This window comes from Rhincodon typus, chromosome 48 (assembly GCF_021869965.1).
Source record: "Rhincodon typus isolate 14 chromosome 48, sRhiTyp1.1, whole genome shotgun sequence".
Taxonomy (NCBI): Eukaryota; Metazoa; Chordata; class Chondrichthyes; order Orectolobiformes; family Rhincodontidae; genus Rhincodon; species Rhincodon typus.
The window spans coordinates 4,601,916-4,608,373 of NC_063379.1; positions in this window are offsets into that span (position 1 = coordinate 4,601,916).

Consider the following 6,458-nt stretch of genomic DNA (forward strand, 5'->3'; position numbering starts at 1 on the left):
ACACCCTCCCCAGGCCGACTGAGCTTGGGGAACACCATGTGGGTGAACGTCATTGCACAGCCTCACTCAGGACATACCGTGAACAGAGGGACCCTAGGTCAGCCTCAAATAAAGCCCCAAAACAAATCCAAGCCTTGGCCAAACGGTTATAATTTCCTGCAGGAGCTGGGCCGGAAAACCATTATTGCTGGTACATGGGCTCGAGACAGCAAGAGAGTCCCACTAGGCCTGAATTGAGTAAGAAATCTCTCAGGCCGGTATCCAGGAGAGTGCACTCCCTGGAAAATCCACCTCCAGCTGGTTAGGAGCAGTTAAATTGCTTAGCAACGTCCAAATCAGCACCACTCAAAATAAACATCTGGTTAAATGGGTCACCCAGTGCTAATGGAGGTCGATACTGGCTGTAACAGGGATCACAAAACCAGTCTTCAACAAAATCCGCTCTGGACTCCAACCCTTAAGTTTGTGTAAGACCTTGTCCAGGCTGGGAACCGATACCAGGGGGAACTTATACACATTAAGGCCACAACTTCGGTTCTGGTCTCTTATGAGAAGCAGCTGGTTCAGTTCCTACAGATTGTAGTAAAAGCCTCGGGCCTAAGCCTGAGGAGGGGCGTGGGGGATGGAATTGGTTGAGGAAGATTCAACTTGATTGGCTCAACATCTTTCGAAGAGAAAATGGTTGCCTGAGTGAAGTCCTAATTAAATACACGGACGGTTTGCATAAAGATGACCGAAGGGCACCTTGCACATTGACCAGGAAGCGATCCCGTGATTGTGTAAGGCCCACCCAGTGATGTTTGCCTTCCGGGTAAAAGTAGAGGCGGAAAATCGGGAGGTTGGGGGAACGAAGGGATCTTCGAACCAGTTCAGTTTGTGTGGAATGGGCAGCAGTGATTGTGAACACTGATGGGTCTGTTCGCCTTTGTGTGTGTGCGGGGGATTTTAAACAAACGGTCAACCACGTTTTGCAGCTGGATAAACACCTAATCCCTGCTGGAGAGAATTTGTACCAAACACTGGTGCAAGGGCTGTCTTTCACAAAGCTGGACATTCCCAGAAATATGCTACAATGAATACCCATAAAGGATTTGCACCAATACACAAGGCTGCCCTTTGAGATATCATTAGCCTATGCAGGTATTTCGTTCGACGATGGAGAATATTTGAGAAGGTCTACTCCAAGTTGCCATTTATCGGGATGATATTGTAATAACAGGGAAGACCACTTAGAGAACTTGGACACAGTCCTGAGACGTTTCTCCCTTCGAAGGGAGGAATGTGTTCCGGACCCCTCAAGTGACCCAGAGATAGCAAGAACTGCAGATGCTGGGGTTAGAGATAACACAGCGTGGAGCTCGGAGGAACACAGGAGGCCCAGGCAGCGTCAGCGTTGACATTTCGGGTCGGGACCCTTCTTCAGATTTCTTCTTCAGTCCTGAAACGTCAACTTTCCTTGCTCCTCTGTCGCTGCCTGGCCCTGCTGCGTTCCTCCAGCTTCCTGTTGTGTTTTCCCAAATTGGCCTTGGCCGCCTGAAGAAGAGAATGAATTACTTCCAAGATCCTCCGAGCGCAGGAGAGGGTTTGCTGTGTGTTACGTGTTGTCTGTAGCAGGGGAAGGGTTGGAGGAAGTTGAACCCAGTGCTAAAAGGCTCTAGGAGGAGCTACAAAACTATAAAGAATGGGCCTATGTCTTCGGCCTCAGAGGGAGAGGGATGTAGTGAGTGTAACAAGGTCAACCAGATGGACCTCAGAATATGAGTTCCCCGATTGGGGCTGTTAGCCTGGTCCAATCAGGGAACCTTGGCTGACAGATATAAACAGGAGTGTCAGAGGTTCTGTTCACTCTGAGGGAGCAGGGAGAAGAACTTTCATACGATTAAATAAAGAGTGACTTGGTGACAGGATATTAGCCTCTGCGGAGTTTATCTCAGTGACTAACTCTCCTTGAGTTAGCTGGGTAAGGGAGGGGATTTGGGAGAGGCTGCGTTTCGGGACTTTCTGATTTAGCGAATGATGCTATGTGATGGCGAGCAAGTGGGAAACAGAAGGCGGTAAGTATGGGATCCTTGGGGTATAATCAGGCAGCGAATATATGCATGAAAATGGAACAGGGTGGAGCTGAATCAGAGAGGCAGAGAGCAACCAAATGTCAGGCTCCCTAATTGCCCAGGACATGAATTCCATCCAAACTATTTAATCACAGAGATGGAGCAAACACTTAGCTTCACTGGCTCAAACACAACGGCCCATGAGGAACAATCACAAAATTGGACAAAGACCATAAGATGCAGGAGCAGAATTAGGCCATTCGGCCTGCTCTGCCATTCCCATTATTCATTCACGGGATGAGGGCATTGCTGGCTAGGCCCAGCATTTTTTGCCCGTCCCTAATTGCCCAGCTAAGAGTCAACCACATCGCTGTGGGTCTGGAGTCACACATAGGCCCAGACCAGCTAAGGATGGCAGTTTCCTTCCCTGTAGTGAACCAGCTGGGTCTTTCCAACAATAGATTTATGGTCATCATTAGACTCTTAATTCCAGATATTTTTTATTGGATTCAAATTTCACCATCTGATTTGAACCCGGGTCCCCAGAATATTATCTGGGTCTCTAGATAAACAGTCCAGCGATAATACCACTAGGCCATCGTCTGCCCAATTAATCAATTGTGGCTGATATGTTTCTAAACCCCATTCTCCTGCCTTCTCCCCATAACCCATGATCCCCTGACTATCCAAGAACCTATCTATCTCTGTCTTAGATGCACTCAGTGATGTAGTCTCAACAGCCATCAGATTCACCACCCTCTGGATGAAGAAATTCCTCCTCATCTCCGTTCTAAAGGGTCATCCCTTCACCCTGAGGCTGTGCCCTTGGGTCCTAGTCTCTCCTACTCATGGAAACACCTTCTCCATGTCCACTCTATCCAGGCCTCTCAGTATTTTGTGAATTTCAATCAGATCCCCCCTCCCCTCTAAACTCCATCGAGTACAGAACCAGAGTCCTCAACCACTCCTCATATCCCTTCATCCCCGGGATAATTCTTGTAAACCTCCTCCAAGTCCAGCACCTCCTTCCTTAGGTACGGGCCCCAAAACTGCTCACAATATTCCAAATGTGGTCTGACCAGAGCCTTATACAGCCTCAGCACTATGTCCCTGCTCTTGTATTCTAACGCTCCAGAAATGAATGCTAACGTTGCATTTGCTTTCCTAACTGCCAACTGAACCTGCGCATTACGAGAATCCTGAACTAGGGATCTTGAGTCCATTTGTGCTTCCAAAGTCTTAGAAAATAGTCTATTCTTCCTGCCAATCTCACACTTTCACGCATTGTATTCTATCTGTCAATTCTTCGGCCAGACTCCTGACCTGTCCTAGTCCATCTGCATCCTCCCTGTTTCCTCAACACTACCCACCCCTCCACCCATCTTTGTGCCATCTGCAGAGTGCCCATCGATGTCCAATTCGTTAATGTGTAACCTGACTAGTTGTGTTCTCAACACTGACCCCTGCAGATCTCTGCTAGTCACTGGCTGCCATCCTAAATAAAAAAAACCCTTTTCTCCCCACTTGCTGCTATCTCCCAGCAGGTTCCAGAGTGGGGTGCGGTAGGAGGAGGGAGGTGTGAGGTGGGGGAGGAGTTTGCAAGGGCATGGAGACCTGGGGGAGGGGAAAGACGTCATCGATTAACACAGAACAGCACAGGTCCTGAGGAGAAAGCACCCTTAACATTAGCCAGACTCGACCCTACCCCATCTTCGGATCTTAGCTGATAAATCCACAGGAATTCTTCAAGGATGTAACAAGTAGAGTTGATGAGGGGTATGCAGTGGATGTGATATATTTAGACTTTCAGAAGGCTTTCAAACAAAGTCCCACATAACAGTGTAAAATTCAAGATCATGGGATTGGGGCTCATGTTCTGACGTGGATAGAGAATTGATTGGCAGACAGGAAACAGGAGTTATTGGATCTTTTAGAGACAGTAGGAACTACAGATGCTGGAGAATCTGAGATAACAAGGTGTAGAGCTGGATGAACACAGCAGGCCAAGCAGCATCAGAGGAGCAGGAAGGCTGACGTTTCGGGTCTAGACCCTTCTTCAGAAATGAAGCTTTTACCAAGTGGCAGACAATGAATATTAAGGTACTTCAGCGATCAGTGCTAGGATCCCAGCTCTTCGCAATATGTATGATTTGATTTCGAGGAGTATCTCCCAAATTTGCAGACGAGACAAAGCTAGTGAGTTGAGGAGGTTGCAGAGATGCTTCAGTGTGATTTGGACAAGTTGAGTGAGTGGCAGATGACATAATGTGGATAAATGTGAAGTTATCCACTTTGGTAACCAGACCAGAAAGGCAGATTATTACCTGAACAGTGATAGATTGAGAAAGGCGGGGTGCAGTGAGGTGACCTGAGAGTTAGCATGCAGATGCAGCAGGCAGTGAAGAATACAAATGTTACGTTGCCCTTCATAGCGAGAGGATTGAAGTACAGGGGCGGGCATTATCTCACTGCAGTTGGACAAGGGCCTTGGGGAGACCACTCTCCTGGGGTATTGTGGGTAGTTTGGCGTTCCCTTATCTGAGGAGGGAGGTCCCGGAATTCCTGAATTCATTGCCACAGAAAGCAGCTGACACCAAAACCTTCAGACATTCACTTGAAAATTTCCAAAGGTGAATCTCACCACCAACCCGTTAACCCACTGTCTCCCGAGGCAAAAGAGAGAGTGATAGAGAGAGAAAGGCAAAGGCATTGAGAGAAATTGAGAGAGACTGAAGTGAGAGAGAGAGAGAGAGATATGAAGTGAATGACTGTGAATGGATAAAACAGAAAAAAGTCTTAGTTCACAAAGAAAGATTTCCAACATTGTTTAAAGCCAGTCCCTGACTTCCCTCGAGTTAGCTGGGCAAGGGAGAGACTGCATTTAGGGACAGTCCATAACGTTCCTTGAGTCAGCTGCAGAAGGAAGACGATTTGGGAGAATTTATACTTAGGGACACTCCCTAACATTTCTTAAGTTAACTGGGTAAGGGAGGTGATTTGGGACAATTTATGTTTCGGGATGTTTCCTAACTTTTCTTGAGTTAGCTGGTAAGGCAAGATGATTTTGGGGGACACTGTGTTGAGGGACATTCTCTAACTTTCCTTGAGTGAACTAGGTAAGAGGTGATTTGGGAACATTGTCCCTATAGTCAGGAGAGTCTGTAACATCCCTCTCTCCAAGTCCACTCGGATGCTGTGAGCAGACAGCGTGCTTAGGGTCACTCCCTAAATGGTGGAGCGGCTGTGAAGAGGTAGGATTGAAGGACATTCCATAACTCAGACTCTGTGAAATGATTGAGTGTGTGTTGAGATGCAGTCCCTAACTTGCCATGGATTCAGTCAGCAAGGGAACAGATTGGGAACATAGGACAATGAGGCCATTCAGTTACTCAAGCCTATCCAATTTTTATATTCTGCCCCATCCTCCTTCGAAACTCTTCCCAACAGAAACAGTCCCTCTCTCTTTCAACCCTAATAATGTGATGGTTAGCGAGATGGCAACTACAGTTTAAGGTGGAGAGGTGTCTATGTAATGTGTTTTGGTGAGAAGATTGTGGACTGACAGAAGAAAATAACAGGTGAAGTTCCACAAAGGGTGCAGGGGCAGAGGGACCAGGGGGTCTGTGAGTGAGCCTCTGTGGGATTCCCTAAGGGAATCGAGGGGAAAGTGGTAGAGTGGCCCTATTGAAGCAGACTCGATGGGCTGAATGGCCTACTTCCAAGCAGGAATGGTGAGTCAGTTAGAGGGGAGCCTGGGAAACAGACAGAGAGAGACCTGGAGCAATGTGTAAAGGGAGAGATCACGTGTTTATTGTGAGACTCGAGCACAAAAAAACCACCCAAAATATCATGGGGCAGGGTCTCTTTATTCCTGCCTCTACAAGCGTGAAGGGGAATTATGGTAAGCAAAGTAAACAAGAGTTTTTCAATTGTTTGATGTTGGTAGTTCACATCTAATTGAGACAATCCTTGGTCTCTGCGAGGCTTCTGTCTGAGAAAGGAAGTCCCTTTCTGCAGAGAGGGTTCACCTGACTGCTTGAGCTCCCCTGCTCGGTGCCCACGCCTCACCGTCACCACCTACTGTTACAGGAGAGAGTGAGAGAAAGCGATGAAAACACTGAGAAAATACAAGGATACGGAGGGTTGGAGGAGGGGGACATCATGTGGGGCTGAATGGCCACCTTCTGCTCCTATTCTCTATTATGTTTCTATGTGCTATGTGAATCCCTCAGGATAATGGGCAGCATAGTGGCTCAGGGATTAGCGCTGCTCCCTCATGGCGCCAGGGACCCGGGTTCGATCTCACCCTCGGGTGACTGTCTGTGTGGGGTTTGCACATTCTCCCCGTGTCTGCGTGGGTTTCCTCCGGGTGCTCCCGGTTTCCTCCCACAGTCCAAAGGTGTGCAG